The following is a 15,684-nucleotide window of genomic DNA, read 5'->3' as shown; positions in this document are numbered from 1 at the left end:
TTTTAGAAATCCTGAAAGGTCTGATTTATACCAAAGAACAGCTAGCTGTATTTCCATTCCAAATGTGCACAAAGCTTTGTCAATAATCCATTGATGTCACAAAAACGCAATTTAGCAATTGCACCGTTTCGATGAAATCAGAAACGTAATTAAAAAAAAAACATGTGAATGAGTTGGTTCATGGCACCAGCAACCCTCCCGACCCCACTAAGGGACAAGGGTGTCAAGAAAATGGATGGATGGATGAAAGGAGTTGGTTCATGTGATTAGTCACTGAAAACTCCTCCTACCTCTTCCTGTCATCTTCTTCATGGTTTCTGACAGTAGTGACATTCAGTTGTCGACCATGTGACTTGTGTGATGCACAAAAAATGGGTTTCCATTGCGGTTTTTGCAAATTAGACCATTTTTGATACGGACAAAAAAAACAAAAAACTCATCCTTGTGCCAAAATGTTTTTAATGGAAAACGAGTTTTTTCTAAATTGACATTTTGAATTTCTTTTCAACACGTCAAGACTCGCCTCATCATGAATGGACACGCAGCTACTGAGGCGCGGCCCGAGGCTTTTCTCAGTCAAACGACTGCTGAAGAGGCATGGAGAAAAGCGAAGCGTTATTTATTATTTACTTTTCTTTATTGTGTCTGTGATCGGAACCGTAGCACAGCTTCTCACCGGCTCAACAGACTCGCATCGCCGAGGCACGGATCTCCACGACGACAAACAGAAACGATCGGCTGTGACGACGTAACGTTGGCTTTTGCGAGTTAAAACTCTAAGCTCACAGCGTTTTAAGCTCTCCGTCGTTTTCGGATGCTCCGAAAACGAAAACGCACGCAGTGTGAACCAACCTGCAGAGTCATGACTCAGCAACTCTGCAATGCAAAAAATATAAGTATTGCAGAGGCTGTACAGCTGGTGTGAAGCTGGCCTGGAAGAGATGCCAGTTTATCTCTTGGAATGTAAGCTGTATGTTTATGTATGTGTGAATTACACAGGCATGTACTGAATCATTCTGTAGTTCAATTATGGACTTCCTCTTGTTGATTCCTGTGGAATATTTATACCAACCCCCTCTTCCCCTCCACTCGTATGCAAAAAAGCTTCTGAAGAATGGACATGTGATTTGTGTTGTGCACATCTTGTTAGACAATGTCTGCTGTACCCACTTTCTTTGGTATTAATCATAGAAATTACCCGTTGTTTGCAATGTGTTTATTTTGTATGTTGTAAATACAATAAAAGAAGCAACAACAAAAAAAAAAAAAATCCAGTGTCACTGTGTTAGTCATTACTAAGTCGACCAACAAATGGGTCATTTATTCAGATTATGTCCCATCTATCAATCTAAAATATTCCAATAAATTTTAGGATGCTGTGAGTTGATCTATTCTATATATACAAGTTGCAATGAATATTTAACAAGTTTATGTTTTGTCACATTACCACCAGATTATTCAGTTCAAATTTGAAAATACTTTATTGAGCCCAAAGGGAAAATAAATGTTGTACCTCAAATTATTCAGTGCTCTTGAAAGACATTTGGGTTGTGATAGTTGTAGCAGTCTGTATTACAGCAGCTGCATTGTCCATACATTTCTTGATTAGACAAACAAAAAGTAGCACATACACATGAAGTGTAAGGGAATTTATGTATGGTTTTAGAAATTATGGTGGTTGATGGTGAGAAAGGGTCTCTGTGCAGGGGAAATTTTATATATATATATAATTGTTATGTCATTATTCAACCCTCGTGTGTTATTCTTACTCCAGCTCTAAGAAGCTCTAACAAAAATGTCAACCTTGAGCCATTCAACAGTGTGTTTCAATTGATTTATTGTATCAAAAGCTTTCTTTAGACCTATGAATACTCCATACATCTAATTTCTTACTATATATTTAATTTGATTCTCTTCCCTTTTTAAACATGAGCAAAAACAAACTATAAGTTAACTATTTTCCCTTTTTTATTATTATGGTTTGAAAACTACATTCTCTGGTAATTTGGTAGAAATGCAATGAGACGAATATGGGAAAAATGTGTGCAGTTTTCCTGAATTCCCCCAAATATCAACTAGATTGTAGTCGTAGTCAACGTATGAATAATGTTTTAGCAAGCCTGTTAGCTACGTTGCTTTTTCTGAGACCATATTTAGTCATGGCCAATATCAGCTAGTGATTTTACATCAGGGAAACCCAGAACGTGAAATATGGAAAAGGGTTTTCTCCTATCTGCATTCTGGGCCTACACTTCCTCTTTCTAAAGTGTGGGCGGGGAACTCACTGCTGCAGGAAGCTGCTTCTCCTGCACGGGTGAAAGGCTGCTAGAAGCTGTCGCGTCCTGCTGAACGCTGCAGTCCCGTTCCGCCACCTTCTGGTCAAAGGTGGGTACTGCTTCAGTGTTTAATCACACAGACTCCTATATAGTGGTCAGCATAGCTGCATTTAAGCATTCTGATGGATAAAGAAAGCTTGTCAATTTCTGCTCAAAATCAGGTCAAATATATATTTTTTGGTGGTAAAGTGGTGAGCATAGCTGCTTGAAAGCAGTTGACCTGGGTTCGATTCCCGGCCATGGCAGAGCTTTCCCAGAAAACAAAATGTTATTAACAGGTTCACATTTTCCTATGAAATTGGTTACACTGTGCAAAATTTTTGAACAATGTTTAGATTGTCTTTTATGGCTATGGTGGTATTGTGGTGAGCAGAGCTGCATTCCAAGCAGTTGACCAGGGTTAGATTCCCGGCCATCACAGTGCTTTGAGTACCAGAAAAAGGATGCATAAATTGTCAACTTCTATTCTATATCTGGTTATCCTGCTGAAATATTCAACACAATGTCACAATTACCTTCTGTAGCTACGGTGGTACGATGGTGAGCACATCTTCTTGCCAAGCAGTTGAACTGGGTTTGACTCCTGGCCATCACAGAGCATTGAGTACTGGAAATAGGATGCATTTACAAGTCTTTCTCAAAAAATTAGCATATTGTGAAGAAGTTCAATATTTTCCATAATGTAATGATAAAAACTTAACATATATTTTATATTCATTGCACACCAAAAGAAATATTAAAGGTCTTTTATTGTTTTAATACTGATGATTTTGGCATACAGCTCTTGAAAACCCAAAATCCCTGTCTCAAAAAATTAGCATATCATGAAAAGGTTCTCTGAACGAGCAGTTAACCTAATCATCTGAATCAAAAAGTAACTCATCTCAGAGCGTTGAGTACCTGAAAAGGATGTATATATTAACTCCTCTTCTATTGTAGGTTATCCTGCCAAAATATTCAACACATCACAATTACCTTCTGTACCTAAATATGGTATTCGGGTCGACAAATTCAACACAATGTCACAAATACCTCCTGTAGCGATTGTGGTATGGTTGTGAGCATAGCTGCCTTCCAAGCAGTTGACCCGGGTTCGATTACCGGCCATTGCAGTGCTTTGAACCGGAAAAAGGAAGCCTTTATTGTCAGTATCTTGTCCTGCAGAAAAATTTCACAGAATGTCACAATTACCCTCTGTAGCGATGTTGGTACAGTGGTGAGCATAACTGCTTGCCAAGCAGTTGACCCGGGTTCGATTCCCAGCCATCGCTGTGCTTTGTACCTCAAAAACAGTGTATATATTGTCAAATTCTGTTCTAAATATGGTTTTAGTGACGAAACATTCAACACAATGTAACAATTGCCTCCTGTAGCGATGGTGGTATAGTGATGAACATAGCTGCTTGCCAAGCAGTTGACCCGGGTTCGATTCCCGGCCATCACAGTGCTTTGTACCTCAAAAACAGTGTATATATTGTCAAATTCTGTTCCAAATATGGTTTTAGTGTCGAAAAATTCAACACAATGAAACAATTGCCTCCTGTAGCGATGGTGGTATAGTGGTGAACATAGCTGCTTGCCAAGCAGTTGACCCGGGTTTGATTCCCTGCCATCGTAGTGCTTTGAACCGGAAAAAGGATGCATTTATGGTCAGTATATTTTCTATATCTGGATGTCCTTCAGATAAATTTCACAGAATGTCATAACTACCTCCTGTAGCGATGGTGGTATAGTGGTGAGCATAGCTGCCTTCCAAGCAGTTGACCCGGGTTCGATTCAAGGCCATCGCAAAGCTTTGTACTGGAGAAAGGAAGCCTTTATTGTCACTATCTTTTCCATATCTGGATGTCCTGCAGAAAAATTTCAAAGAACGTCACAATTACCATTTGTACCGATGGTGGTATAGTGTCGAACATAGCTGGCTTCCGAGCAGTTGACCTGAGTTTGATTCCCGGCCATTGCAGATCTTTGTAGCTCAAAAACAGTGTATATATTTCAAAATTCTGTTCTAAATATGGTTTTACTGCCGAAAAATTCAACACTATGTAACAATTGCTTCCTGTGGCGATGGTGGTATAGTGGAGAGCATAGCTGCTTGCCAAGCAGTTGACCCGGGTTCGATTCCCGGCCATCGCAGTGCTTTGAACCGGAAAAAGGATGCATTTATCGTCAGAATCTTGTCTATATCTGGATGTCCTGCAGAAAAATTTCAGAGAATATCACATTTACCTCCTATAGCAATGGTGGTATTGTGGTGAACATAGCTGCTTGCCATGCAGTTGAACCGGGTTCGATTCCCGGCCATTGCAGTGCTATGAACCGGAAAAAGGAAGCCTTTATAGTCACTATCTTTTCCATATCTGGATGTCCTGCAGAAAAATTTCACAGAATTTCACAATTACCTCCTGTAGCGATGGTGGTATAGTGGTGAGCATAGCTGCCTTCCAAGCAGTTGACCCGGGTTCGATTCCTGGCCATCGCAGTGCTTTGAACCGGAAAAAGGTTGCATTTATCGTCAGTATCTTGTCTATATCTGGATGTCCTGCAGAAAAATTTCACAATTACCTCCTTTTGCGATGGTGGTATAGTGGTGAGCATAGCTGCCTTCCAAGCAGTTGACTCGGGTTCGATTCCCGGCCATTGCAGTGCTTTGAACCGGAAAAATTAAGCCTTTATTGTCACTATCTTTTCCATATCTGGATGTCCTGCAGAAAAATTTCACAGAATTTCACAATTACCTCCTGTAGCGATGGTGGTATAGTGGTGAGCATAGCTGCCTTCCAAGCAGTTGACCCGGGTTAGATTCCCGGCCATCGCAGTGCTTTGAACCGGAAAAAGGTTGCATTTATCGTCAGTATATTGTCTATATCTGGATGTCCTGCAGAAAAATTTCACAATTACCTCCTGTTGCGATGGTGGTATGCTGGTGAGCATAGCTGCCTTCCAAGCAGTTGACCAGGGTTAAATTCCCGGCCATCGCAGTGCTTTGTACTTCAAAAACAGTGTATATATTGTCAAATTCTGTTCTAAATATGGTTTTAGTGACGAAAAATTCAACACAATGTAACAATTTCCTCCTGTAGCGATGGTGGTATAGTGGTGAACATAGCTGCTTGCCAAGCAGTTTACCTGGGTTCTATTCCCGGCCATCGCAGTGCTTTGTACCTCAAAAACATTGTATATATTGTCAAATTCTGTTCTAAATATGGTTTTAGTGACGAAAAATTCAACACAATGTAACAATTGCCTCCTGTAGCGATGGTGGTATAGTGGTGAGCATAGCTGCCTTCCAAGCAGTTGACCCGGGTTCGATTCCCGGCCATCGCAGTGCTTTGAACCGGAAAAAGGTTGCATTTATCGTCAGTATATTGTCTATATCTGGATGTCCTGCAGAAAAATTTCACAATTACCTCCTGTTGCGATGGTGGTATAGTGGTGAGCATAGCTGCCTTCCAAGCAGTTGACCCGGGTTAAATTCCCGGCCATCGCAGTGCTTTGTACTTCAAAAACAGTGTATATATTGTCAAATTCTGTTCTAAATATGGTTTTAGTGACGAAAAATTCAAAACAATGTAACAATTTCCTCCTGTAGCGATGGTGGTATAGTGGTGAACATAGCTGCTTGCCAAGCAGTTGACCCGGGTTCGATTCCCGGCCATCGCAGTGCTTTGTACCTCAAAAACAGTGTATATATTGTCAAACTCTGTTCTAAATATGGTTTTAGTGACGAAAAATTCAACACAATGTAAAAATTGCCTCCTGTAGCGATGGTGGTATAGTGGTGAGCATAGCTGCCTTCCAAGCAGTTGACCCGGGTTCGACTCCCGGCCATCGCAGTGCTTTGAACCGGAAAAAGGTTGCATTTATCGTCAGTATCTTGTCTATATCTGGATGTCCTGCAGAAGAATTTCACAATCACCTCCTGTTGCGATGGTGGTATAGTGGTGAGCATAGCTGCCTTCCAAGCAGTTGACCCGGGTTCGATTCCCGGCCATCGCAGTGCTTTGAACCGGAAAAAGGATGCATTTATCGTCAGTATCTTGTCTATATCTGGATGTCATGCAGAAAAATTTCACAGAATTTCACAATTACCTCCTGTAGCGATGGTGGTATAGTGGTGAGCATAGCTGCCTTCCAAGCAGTTGACCCGGGTTAGATTCCCGGCCATCGCAGTGCTTTGAACCGGAAAAAGGTTGCATTTATCGTCAGTATATTGTCTATATCTGGATGTCCTGCAGAAAAATTTCACAATTACCTCCTGTTGCGATGGTGGTATGCTGGTGAGCATAGCTGCCTTCCAAGCAGTTGACCAGGGTTAAATTCCCGGCCATCGCAGTGCTTTGTACTTCAAAAACAGTGTATATATTGTCAAATTCTGTTCTAAATATGGTTTTAGTGACAAAAAATTCAACACAATGTAACAATTTCCTCCTGTAGCGATGGTGGTATAGTGGTGAACATAGCTGCTTGCCAAGCAGTTTACCCGGGTTCGATTCCCGGCCATCGCAGTGCTTTGTACCTCAAAAACATTGTATATATTGTCAAATTCTGTTCTAAATATGGTTTTAGTGACGAAAAATTCAACACAATGTAACAATTGCCTCCTGTAGCGATGGTGGTATAGTGGTGAGCATAGCTGCCTTCCAAGCAGTTGACCCGGGTTCGATTCCCGGCCATCGCAGTGCTTTGAACTGGAAAAAGGTTGCATTTATCGTCAATATATTGTCTATATCTGGATGTCCTGCAGAAAAATTTCACAATTACCTCCTGTTGCGATGGTGGTATAGTGGTGAGCATAGCTGCCTTCCAAGCAGTTGACCCGGGTTAAATTCCCGGCCATCGCAGTGCTTTGTACTTCAAAAACAGTGTATATATTGTCAAATTCTGTTCTAAATATGGTTTTAGTGACGAAAAATTCAACACAATGTAACAATTTCCTCCTGTAGCGATGGTGGTATAGTGGTGAACATAGCTGCTTGCCAAGCAGTTGACCCGGGTTCGATTCCCGGCCATTGCAGTGCTTTGTACCTCAAAAACAGTGTATATATTGTCAAACTCTGTTCTAAATATGGTTTTAGTGACGAAAAATTCAACACAATGTAAAAATTGCCTCCTGTAGCGATGGTGGTATAGTGGTGAGCATAGCTGCCTTCCAAGCAGTTGACCCGGGTTCGACTCCCGGCCATCGCAGTGCTTTGAACAGGAAAAAGGTTGCATTTATCGTCAGTATCTTGTCTATATCTGGATGTCCTGCAGAAGAATTTCACAATCACCTCCTGTTGCGATAGTGGTGAGCATAGCTGCCTTCCAAGCAGTTGACCCGGGTTCGATTCCCGGCCATCGCAGTGCTTTGTACCTCAAAAACAGTGTATATATTGTTAAATTCTGTTCTAAATATGGTTTTAGTGACGAAAAATTCAACACAATGTAACAATTGCCTCCTGTAGCGATGGTGGTATAGTGGTGAGCATAGCTGCCTTCCAAGCAGTTGACCCGGGTTCGACTCCCGGCCATCGCAGTGCTTTGAACCGGAAAAAGGTTGCATTTATCGTCAGTATCTTGTCTATATCTGGATGTCCTGCAGAAGAATTTCACAATCACCTCCTGTTGCGATGGTGGTATAGTGGTGAGCATAGCTGCCTTCCAAGCAGTTGACCCGGGTTCGATTCCCGGCCATCGCAGTGCTTTGAACTGGAAAAAGGAAGCCTTTATTGTCACTATCTTTTCCATATCTGGATGTCCTGCAGAAAAATTTCACAGAATTTCACAATTACCTCCTGTAGCGATGGTGGTATAGTGGTGAGCATAGCTGCCTTCCAAGCAGTTGACCCGGGTTCGATTCCCGGCCATCGCAGTGCTTTGAACCGGAAAAAGGATGCATTTATCGTCAGTATCTTGTCTATATCTGGATGTCATGCAGAAAAATTTCACAGAATTTCACAATTACCTCCTGTAGCGATGGTGGTATAGTGGTGAGCATAGCTGCCTTCCAAGCAGTTGACCCGGGTTAGATTCCCGGCCATCGCAGTGCTTTGAACCGGAAAAAGGTTGCATTTATCGTCAGTATATTGTCTATATCTGGATGTCCTGCAGAAAAATTTCACAATTACCTCCTGTTGCGATGGTGGTATGCTGGTGAGCATAGCTGCCTTCCAAGCAGTTGACCAGGGTTAAATTCCCGGCCATCGCAGTGCTTTGTACTTCAAAAACAGTGTATATATTGTCAAATTCTGTTCTAAATATGGTTTTAGTGACAAAAAATTCAACACAATGTAACAATTTCCTCCTGTAGCGATGGTGGTATAGTGGTGAACATAGCTGCTTGCCAAGCAGTTTACCCGGGTTCGATTCCCGGCCATCGCAGTGCTTTGTACCTCAAAAACATTGTATATATTGTCAAATTCTGTTCTAAATATGGTTTTAGTGACGAAAAATTCAACACAATGTAACAATTGCCTCCTGTAGCGATGGTGGTATAGTGGTGAGCATAGCTGCCTTCCAAGCAGTTGACCCGGGTTCGATTCCCGGCCATCGCAGTGCTTTGAACTGGAAAAAGGTTGCATTTATCGTCAATATATTGTCTATATCTGGATGTCCTGCAGAAAAATTTCACAATTACCTCCTGTTGCGATGGTGGTATAGTGGTGAGCATAGCTGCCTTCCAAGCAGTTGACCCGGGTTAAATTCCCGGCCATCGCAGTGCTTTGTACTTCAAAAACAGTGTATATATTGTCAAATTCTGTTCTAAATATGGTTTTAGTGACGAAAAATTCAACACAATGTAACAATTTCCTCCTGTAGCGATGGTGGTATAGTGGTGAACATAGCTGCTTGCCAAGCAGTTGACCCGGGTTCGATTCCCGGCCATTGCAGTGCTTTGTACCTCAAAAACAGTGTATATATTGTCAAACTCTGTTCTAAATATGGTTTTAGTGACGAAAAATTCAACACAATGTAAAAATTGCCTCCTGTAGCGATGGTGGTATAGTGGTGAGCATAGCTGCCTTCCAAGCAGTTGACCCGGGTTCGACTCCCGGCCATCGCAGTGCTTTGAACAGGAAAAAGGTTGCATTTATCGTCAGTATCTTGTCTATATCTGGATGTCCTGCAGAAGAATTTCACAATCACCTCCTGTTGCGATAGTGGTGAGCATAGCTGCCTTCCAAGCAGTTGACCCGGGTTCGATTCCCGGCCATCGCAGTGCTTTGTACCTCAAAAACAGTGTATATATTGTTAAATTCTGTTCTAAATATGGTTTTAGTGACGAAAAATTCAACACAATGTAACAATTGCCTCCTGTAGCGATGGTGGTATAGTGGTGAGCATAGCTGCCTTCCAAGCAGTTGACCCGGGTTCGACTCCCGGCCATCGCAGTGCTTTGAACCGGAAAAAGGTTGCATTTATCGTCAGTATCTTGTCTATATCTGGATGTCCTGCAGAAGAATTTCACAATCACCTCCTGTTGCGATGGTGGTATAGTGGTGAGCATAGCTGCCTTCCAAGCAGTTGACCCGGGTTCGATTCCCGGCCATCGCAGTGCTTTGAACTGGAAAAAGGAAGCCTTTATTGTCACTATCTTTTCCATATCTGGATGTCCTGCAGAAAAATTTCACAGAATTTCACAATTACCTCCTGTAGCGATGGTGGTATAGTGGTGAGCATAGCTGCCTTCCAAGCAGTTGACCCGGGTTCGATTCCCGGCCATCGCAGTGCTTTGAACCGGAAAAAGGATGCATTTATCGTCAGTATCTTGTCTATATCTGGATGTCATGCAGAAAAATTTCACAGAATTTCACAATTACCTCCTGTAGCGATGGTGGTATAGTGGTGAGCATAGCTGCCTTCCAAGCAGTTGACCCGGGTTAGATTCCCGGCCATCGCAGTGCTTTGAACCGGAAAAAGGTTGCATTTATCGTCAGTATATTGTCTATATCTGGATGTCCTGCAGAAAAATTTCACAATTACCTCCTGTTGCGATGGTGGTATGCTGGTGAGCATAGCTGCCTTCCAAGCAGTTGACCAGGGTTAAATTCCCGGCCATCGCAGTGCTTTGTACTTCAAAAACAGTGTATATATTGTCAAATTCTGTTCTAAATATGGTTTTAGTGACAAAAAATTCAACACAATGTAACAATTTCCTCCTGTAGCGATGGTGGTATAGTGGTGAACATAGCTGCTTGCCAAGCAGTTTACCCGGGTTCGATTCCCGGCCATCGCAGTGCTTTGTACCTCAAAAACATTGTATATATTGTCAAATTCTGTTCTAAATATGGTTTTAGTGACGAAAAATTCAACACAATGTAACAATTGCCTCCTGTAGCGATGGTGGTATAGTGGTGAGCATAGCTGCCTTCCAAGCAGTTGACCCGGGTTCGATTCCCGGCCATCGCAGTGCTTTGAACCGGAAAAAGGTTGCATTTATCGTCAATATATTGTCTATATCTGGATGTCCTGCAGAAAAATTTCACAATTACCTCCTGTTGCGATGGTGGTATAGTGGTGAGCATAGCTGCTTGCCAAGCAGTTGACCCGGATTTGATTCCCGGCCATCGCAGTGCTTTGAACCGGAAAAAGGATGCATTTATTGTCATTATCTTGTCTATATCTAGATGTCCTGCAGAAAAATTTCACCGAATGTCATGACTATCTCCTGAAGCGATGGTGGTATAGTGGTGAGCATAGCTGCCTTCCAAGCAGTTGGCCCGGGTTCGATTCCCGGCCATCGCAGTGCTTTGTACCTCAAAAACAGTGTATATATTGTTAAATTCTGTTCTAAATATGGTTTTAGTGACGAAAAATTCAACACAATGTAACAATTGCCTCCTGTAGCGATGGTGGTATAGTGTCGAAAATAGCTGGCTTCTGAGCAGTTGACCCGGGTTCGATTCCCGGCCATCGCAGTGCTGTGTACTTCAAAAACAGTGTATATATTGTCAAATTCTGTTCTAAATATGGTTTTAGTGACGAAAAATTCAACACAATGTAACAATTGCCTCCTGTAGCGATGGTGGTATAGTGGTGAACATAGCTGCTTGCCATGCAGTTGACCCGGGTTCGATTCCCGGCCATCGCAGTGCTTTGAACTGGAAAAAGGAAGCCTTTATTGTCACTATCTTTTCCATATCTGGATGTCCTGCAGAAAAATTTCACAGAATTTCACAATTACCTCCTGTAGCGATGGTGGTATAGTGGTGAGCATAGCTGCCTTCCAAGCAGTTGACCCCGGTTCGATTCCCGGCCATCGCAGTGCTTTGAACCGGAAAAAGGATGCATTTATCGTCAGTATCTTGTCTATATCTGGATGTCATGCAGAAAAATTTCACAGAATTTCACAATTACCTCCTGTAGCAATGGTGGTATAGTGGTGAGCATAGCTGCCTTCCAAGCAGTTGACCCGGGTTCGATTCCTGGCCATCGCAGTGCTTTGAACCGGAAAAAGGATGCATTTATCGTCAGTATCTTGTCTATATCTGGATGTCATGCAGAAAAATTTCACAGAATTTCACAATTACCTCCTGTAGCGATGGTGGTATAGTGGTGAGCATAGCTGCCTTCCAAGCAGTTGACCCGGGTTCGATTCCCGGCCATCGCAGTGCTTTGTACCTCAAAAACAGTGTATATATTGTTAAATTCTGTTCTAAATATGGTTTTAGTGACGAAAAATTCAACACAATGTAACACTTGCCTCCTGTAGCGATGGTGGTATAGTGTCAAAAATAGCTGGCTTCCGAGCAGTTGACCTGAGTTTGATTCCCGGCCATCGCAGAGCTTTGTAGCTCAAAAACAGTGTGTATATTTCAAAATTCTATTCTAAATATGGTTTTACTGCCAAAAAATTCAACACAATGTAACATTCGCCTCCTGTGGCGATGGTGGTATAGTGGTGAGCATAGCTGCCTTCCAAGCAGTTGACCCCGGTTCAATTCCCTGCCAACGCAGTGCTTTGTACCTCAAAAACAGTGTAAATAATGTCAAATTCTGTTCTAAATATGGTTTTAGTGACGAAAAATTCAACACAATGTAACATTTGCCTCCTGTAGCGATGGTGGTATAGTGGTGAACATAGCTGCTTGCCAAGCAGTTCACCCGTGTTCGATTCTCGGCCATCGCAGTGCTTTGAACCGGAAAAAGGATGCATTTATCATCAGTATCTTGTCTGTATCTGGATGTCCTGCAGAAAAATTTCACAGAATGTCACAATTACCTCCTGTAGCGATGGTGGTATAGTGGTGAGCATAGCTGCCTTGCAAGCAGTTTACCCCAGTTCAATTCCCCGCCAACGAAGTGCTTTGTACCTCAAAAACAGTGTATATATTGTCAAATTCTGTTCTAAATATGGTTGTAGTGACGAAAAATTCAACACAATGTAACAATTGGCTCCTGTAGCGATGGTGGTATAGTGGTGAGCATAGCTGCCTTCCAAGCAGTTGACCCGGGTTCGATTCCCGGCCATCGCAGTGCTTTGTACCTCAAAAACAGTGTATATATTGTTAAATTCTGTTCTAAATATGGTTTTAGTGACGAAAAATTCAACACAATGTAACAATTGCCTCCTGTAGCGATGGTGGTATAGTGGTGAACATAGCTGCTTGCCATGCAGTTGACCCGGGTTCGATTCCCGGCCATCGCAGTGCTTTGAACCGGAAAAAGGTTCCATTTATCGTCAGTATCTTGTCTATATCTGGATGTCCTGCAGAAAAATTTCACAGAATTTCACAATTACCTCCTGTAGCGATGGTGGTATAGTGGTGAGCATAGCTGCCTTCCAAGCAGGTGACCCAGGTTCGATTCCCGGCCATCGCAGTGCTTTGAACCGGAAAAAGGATGCATTTATCGTCAGTATCTTGTCTATATCTGGATGTCCTGCAGAAAAATTTCACAATTACCTCCTGTTGCTATTGTGGTATAGTGGTGAGCATAGCTGCCTTCCAAGCAGTTGACCCGGGTTCGATTCCCGGCCATCGCAGTGCTTTGAACCGGAAAAAGGATGCATTTATTGTCATTATCTTGTCTATATCTGGATGTCCTGCAGAAAAATTTCACCGAATGTCATGACTATCTCCTGTAGCGATGGTGGTATAGTGGTGAACATAGCTGCTTGCCATGCAGTTGACCCGGGTTCGATTCCCGGCCATCACAGTGCTTTGAACCGGAAAACGGAATCCTTTATTGTCACTATCTTTTCCATATCTGGATGTCCTGCAGAAAAATTTCACAGAATTTCACAAGTACCTCTTGTAGCGATGGTGGTATAGTGGTGAGCATAGCTGCCTTCCAAGCAGTTGACCCGGGTTCGATTCCCGGCCATCGCAGTGCTTTGAACCGGAAAAAGGTTGCATTTATCATCAGTATCTTGTCTATATCTGGATGTCCTGCAGAAAAATTTCACAATTACCTCCTTTTGCGATGGTGGTATAGTGGTGAGCATAGCTGCCTTCCAAGCAGTTGACCCGGGTTCGATTCCCGGCCATCGCAGTGCTTTGTACCTCAAAAACAGTGTATATATTGTTAAATTCTGTTCTAAATATGGTTTTAGTGACGAAAAATTCAACACAATGTAACAATTGCCTGCTGTAGCGATGGTGGTATAGTGGTGAGCATAGCTGCCTTCCAAGCAGTTGACCCGGGTTCGATTCCCGGCCATCGCAGTGCTTTGAACCGGAAAAAGGATGCATTTATTGTCATTATCTTGTCTATATCTGGATGTCCTGCAGAAAAATTTCACCGAATGTCATGACTATCTCCTGTAGCGATGGTGGTATAGTGGTGAACATAGCTGCTTGCCATGCAGTTGACCCGGGTTCGATTCCCGGCCATCGCAGTGCTTTGAACCGGAAAAAGGAAGCCTTTATTGTCACTATCTTTTCCATATCTGGATGTCCTGCAGAAAAATTTCACAGAATTTCACAAGTACCTCCTGTAGCGATGGTGGTATAGTGGTGAGCATAGCTGCCTTCCAAGCAGTTGACCCGGGTTCGATTCCTGGCCATCGCAGTGCTTTGAACCGGAAAAAGGTTGCATTTATCATCAGTATCTTGTCTATATCTGGATGTCCTGCAGAAAAATTTCACAATTACCTCCTTTTGCGATGGTGGTATAGTGGTGAGCATAGCTGCCTTCCAAGCAGTTGACCGGGGTTCGATTCCCGGCCATCGCAGTGCTTTGTACCTCAAAAACAGTGTATATATTGTTAAATTCTGTTCTAAATATGGTTTTAGTGACGAAAAATTCAACACAATGTAACAATTGCCTCCTGAAGCGATGGTGGTATAGTGGTGAGCATAGCTGCCTTCCAAGCAGTTGACCTGGGTTTGATTCCCGGCCATTGCAGTGCTTTGAACCGGAAAAAGGTTGCATTTATCGTCAGTATATTGTCTATATCTGGATGTCCTGCAGAAAAATTTCACAATTGCCTCCTGTTGCGATGGTGGTATAGTGGTGAGCATAGCTGCCTTCCAAGCAGTTGACCCGGGTTCAATTCCCGGCCATCGCAGTGCTTTGTACTTCAAAAACAGTGTATATATTGTCAAATTCTGTTCTAAATATGGTTTTAGTGACGAAAAATTCAACACAATGTAACAATTTCCTCCTGTAGCGATGGTGGTATAGTGGTGAACATAGCTGCTTGCCAAGCAGTTGACCCGGGTTCGATTCCCGGCCATCGCAGTGCTTTGTACCTCAAAAACAGTGTATATATTGTCAAATTCTGTTCTAAATATGGTTTTAGTGACGAAAAATTCATCACAATGTAACAATTGCCTGCTGTAGCGATGGTGGTATAGTGGTGAGCATAGCTGCCTTCCAAGCAGTTGACCCGGGTTCGATTCCCGGCCATCGCAGTGCTTTGAACCGGAAAAAGGTTGTATTTATCGTCAGTATCTTGTCTATATCTGGATGTCCTGCAGAAAAATTTCACAATTACCTCCTGTAGCGATGGTGGTATAGTGGTGAGCATAGCTGCCTTCCAAGCAGTTGACCGGGGTTCGATTCCCGGCCATCGCAGTGCTTTGAACCGGAAAAAGGTTGTATTTATCGTCAGTATCTTGTCTATATCTGGATGGCCTGCAGAAAAATTTCACAATTACCTCCTTTTGCGATGGTGGTATAGTGGTGAGCATAGCTGCCTTCCAAGCAGTTGACCAGGGTTCGATTCCCGGCCATCGCAGTGCTTTGTACCTCAAAAACAGTGTACATATTGTTAAATTCTGTTCTAAATATGGTTTTAGTGACGAAAAATTCAACACAATGTAACAATTGCCTCCTGTAGCGATGGTGGTATAGTGTCAAAAATAGCTGGCTTCCGAGCAGTTGACCTGAGTTCAATTCCCGGCCATCGCAGAGCTTTGTA

The 15,684-nt window shown here is 42.7% G+C and overlaps 36 non-coding genes across 36 annotated transcripts; all 36 read left to right on the top strand.

Annotated features, from left to right (window-relative positions):
* The first annotated feature begins 3,708 nt into the window (after positions 1-3,708).
* On the top strand, positions 3,709-3,780 carry trnag-gcc (transfer RNA glycine (anticodon GCC)). Its single transcript has one exon. It is a non-coding gene; the product is annotated as a tRNA-Gly (tRNA).
* A 620-nt stretch (positions 3,781-4,400) lies between these two features.
* trnag-gcc (transfer RNA glycine (anticodon GCC)) lies at positions 4,401-4,472 on the top strand. The gene has a single exon. It is a non-coding gene; the product is annotated as a tRNA-Gly (tRNA).
* A 1,119-nt stretch (positions 4,473-5,591) lies between these two features.
* trnag-ucc (transfer RNA glycine (anticodon UCC)) lies at positions 5,592-5,663 on the top strand. The gene has a single exon. It is a non-coding gene; the product is annotated as a tRNA-Gly (tRNA).
* Positions 5,664-5,927: 264 nt separating this feature from the next.
* trnag-gcc (transfer RNA glycine (anticodon GCC)) lies at positions 5,928-5,999 on the top strand. The gene has a single exon. It is a non-coding gene; the product is annotated as a tRNA-Gly (tRNA).
* Positions 6,000-6,100: 101 nt separating this feature from the next.
* trnag-ucc (transfer RNA glycine (anticodon UCC)) lies at positions 6,101-6,172 on the top strand. The gene has a single exon. It is a non-coding gene; the product is annotated as a tRNA-Gly (tRNA).
* Positions 6,173-6,263: 91 nt separating this feature from the next.
* On the top strand, positions 6,264-6,335 carry trnag-ucc (transfer RNA glycine (anticodon UCC)). The gene has a single exon. It is a non-coding gene; the product is annotated as a tRNA-Gly (tRNA).
* Positions 6,336-6,772: 437 nt separating this feature from the next.
* On the top strand, positions 6,773-6,844 carry trnag-gcc (transfer RNA glycine (anticodon GCC)). Its single transcript has one exon. It is a non-coding gene; the product is annotated as a tRNA-Gly (tRNA).
* Positions 6,845-6,945: 101 nt separating this feature from the next.
* Positions 6,946-7,017, top strand: trnag-ucc (transfer RNA glycine (anticodon UCC)). Its single transcript has one exon. It is a non-coding gene; the product is annotated as a tRNA-Gly (tRNA).
* A 264-nt stretch (positions 7,018-7,281) lies between these two features.
* On the top strand, positions 7,282-7,353 carry trnag-gcc (transfer RNA glycine (anticodon GCC)). The gene has a single exon. It is a non-coding gene; the product is annotated as a tRNA-Gly (tRNA).
* Positions 7,354-7,454: 101 nt separating this feature from the next.
* trnag-ucc (transfer RNA glycine (anticodon UCC)) lies at positions 7,455-7,526 on the top strand. Its single transcript has one exon. It is a non-coding gene; the product is annotated as a tRNA-Gly (tRNA).
* Positions 7,527-7,782: 256 nt separating this feature from the next.
* Positions 7,783-7,854, top strand: trnag-ucc (transfer RNA glycine (anticodon UCC)). The gene has a single exon. It is a non-coding gene; the product is annotated as a tRNA-Gly (tRNA).
* A 91-nt stretch (positions 7,855-7,945) lies between these two features.
* trnag-ucc (transfer RNA glycine (anticodon UCC)) lies at positions 7,946-8,017 on the top strand. The gene has a single exon. It is a non-coding gene; the product is annotated as a tRNA-Gly (tRNA).
* Positions 8,018-8,118: 101 nt separating this feature from the next.
* On the top strand, positions 8,119-8,190 carry trnag-ucc (transfer RNA glycine (anticodon UCC)). Its single transcript has one exon. It is a non-coding gene; the product is annotated as a tRNA-Gly (tRNA).
* Positions 8,191-8,627: 437 nt separating this feature from the next.
* On the top strand, positions 8,628-8,699 carry trnag-gcc (transfer RNA glycine (anticodon GCC)). The gene has a single exon. It is a non-coding gene; the product is annotated as a tRNA-Gly (tRNA).
* A 101-nt stretch (positions 8,700-8,800) lies between these two features.
* Positions 8,801-8,872, top strand: trnag-ucc (transfer RNA glycine (anticodon UCC)). Its single transcript has one exon. It is a non-coding gene; the product is annotated as a tRNA-Gly (tRNA).
* A 264-nt stretch (positions 8,873-9,136) lies between these two features.
* On the top strand, positions 9,137-9,208 carry trnag-gcc (transfer RNA glycine (anticodon GCC)). The gene has a single exon. It is a non-coding gene; the product is annotated as a tRNA-Gly (tRNA).
* A 101-nt stretch (positions 9,209-9,309) lies between these two features.
* On the top strand, positions 9,310-9,381 carry trnag-ucc (transfer RNA glycine (anticodon UCC)). The gene has a single exon. It is a non-coding gene; the product is annotated as a tRNA-Gly (tRNA).
* A 256-nt stretch (positions 9,382-9,637) lies between these two features.
* trnag-ucc (transfer RNA glycine (anticodon UCC)) lies at positions 9,638-9,709 on the top strand. The gene has a single exon. It is a non-coding gene; the product is annotated as a tRNA-Gly (tRNA).
* Positions 9,710-9,800: 91 nt separating this feature from the next.
* trnag-ucc (transfer RNA glycine (anticodon UCC)) lies at positions 9,801-9,872 on the top strand. Its single transcript has one exon. It is a non-coding gene; the product is annotated as a tRNA-Gly (tRNA).
* A 101-nt stretch (positions 9,873-9,973) lies between these two features.
* Positions 9,974-10,045, top strand: trnag-ucc (transfer RNA glycine (anticodon UCC)). The gene has a single exon. It is a non-coding gene; the product is annotated as a tRNA-Gly (tRNA).
* Positions 10,046-10,482: 437 nt separating this feature from the next.
* Positions 10,483-10,554, top strand: trnag-gcc (transfer RNA glycine (anticodon GCC)). The gene has a single exon. It is a non-coding gene; the product is annotated as a tRNA-Gly (tRNA).
* Positions 10,555-10,655: 101 nt separating this feature from the next.
* On the top strand, positions 10,656-10,727 carry trnag-ucc (transfer RNA glycine (anticodon UCC)). Its single transcript has one exon. It is a non-coding gene; the product is annotated as a tRNA-Gly (tRNA).
* A 91-nt stretch (positions 10,728-10,818) lies between these two features.
* trnag-gcc (transfer RNA glycine (anticodon GCC)) lies at positions 10,819-10,890 on the top strand. The gene has a single exon. It is a non-coding gene; the product is annotated as a tRNA-Gly (tRNA).
* Positions 10,891-10,991: 101 nt separating this feature from the next.
* Positions 10,992-11,063, top strand: trnag-ucc (transfer RNA glycine (anticodon UCC)). The gene has a single exon. It is a non-coding gene; the product is annotated as a tRNA-Gly (tRNA).
* Positions 11,064-11,337: 274 nt separating this feature from the next.
* Positions 11,338-11,409, top strand: trnag-gcc (transfer RNA glycine (anticodon GCC)). The gene has a single exon. It is a non-coding gene; the product is annotated as a tRNA-Gly (tRNA).
* A 447-nt stretch (positions 11,410-11,856) lies between these two features.
* Positions 11,857-11,928, top strand: trnag-ucc (transfer RNA glycine (anticodon UCC)). Its single transcript has one exon. It is a non-coding gene; the product is annotated as a tRNA-Gly (tRNA).
* A 793-nt stretch (positions 11,929-12,721) lies between these two features.
* On the top strand, positions 12,722-12,793 carry trnag-ucc (transfer RNA glycine (anticodon UCC)). The gene has a single exon. It is a non-coding gene; the product is annotated as a tRNA-Gly (tRNA).
* Positions 12,794-12,894: 101 nt separating this feature from the next.
* On the top strand, positions 12,895-12,966 carry trnag-gcc (transfer RNA glycine (anticodon GCC)). The gene has a single exon. It is a non-coding gene; the product is annotated as a tRNA-Gly (tRNA).
* Positions 12,967-13,403: 437 nt separating this feature from the next.
* Positions 13,404-13,475, top strand: trnag-gcc (transfer RNA glycine (anticodon GCC)). The gene has a single exon. It is a non-coding gene; the product is annotated as a tRNA-Gly (tRNA).
* Positions 13,476-13,576: 101 nt separating this feature from the next.
* Positions 13,577-13,648, top strand: trnag-ucc (transfer RNA glycine (anticodon UCC)). The gene has a single exon. It is a non-coding gene; the product is annotated as a tRNA-Gly (tRNA).
* A 91-nt stretch (positions 13,649-13,739) lies between these two features.
* trnag-ucc (transfer RNA glycine (anticodon UCC)) lies at positions 13,740-13,811 on the top strand. The gene has a single exon. It is a non-coding gene; the product is annotated as a tRNA-Gly (tRNA).
* Positions 13,812-13,912: 101 nt separating this feature from the next.
* trnag-ucc (transfer RNA glycine (anticodon UCC)) lies at positions 13,913-13,984 on the top strand. The gene has a single exon. It is a non-coding gene; the product is annotated as a tRNA-Gly (tRNA).
* A 101-nt stretch (positions 13,985-14,085) lies between these two features.
* Positions 14,086-14,157, top strand: trnag-gcc (transfer RNA glycine (anticodon GCC)). Its single transcript has one exon. It is a non-coding gene; the product is annotated as a tRNA-Gly (tRNA).
* A 600-nt stretch (positions 14,158-14,757) lies between these two features.
* On the top strand, positions 14,758-14,829 carry trnag-ucc (transfer RNA glycine (anticodon UCC)). Its single transcript has one exon. It is a non-coding gene; the product is annotated as a tRNA-Gly (tRNA).
* Positions 14,830-14,930: 101 nt separating this feature from the next.
* trnag-gcc (transfer RNA glycine (anticodon GCC)) lies at positions 14,931-15,002 on the top strand. The gene has a single exon. It is a non-coding gene; the product is annotated as a tRNA-Gly (tRNA).
* Positions 15,003-15,103: 101 nt separating this feature from the next.
* trnag-ucc (transfer RNA glycine (anticodon UCC)) lies at positions 15,104-15,175 on the top strand. The gene has a single exon. It is a non-coding gene; the product is annotated as a tRNA-Gly (tRNA).
* Positions 15,176-15,684: the final 509 nt, after the last annotated feature.

This window comes from Poecilia reticulata, chromosome 20 (genome assembly GCF_904066995.2).
Source record: "Poecilia reticulata chromosome 20, P_reticulata-male-v2, whole genome shotgun sequence".
NCBI lineage: Eukaryota > Metazoa > Chordata > Actinopteri > Cyprinodontiformes > Poeciliidae > Poecilia > Poecilia reticulata.
Note: the sequence above shows the minus strand (reverse complement) of the source record. Positions and strands in the feature narration are given on the sequence as shown.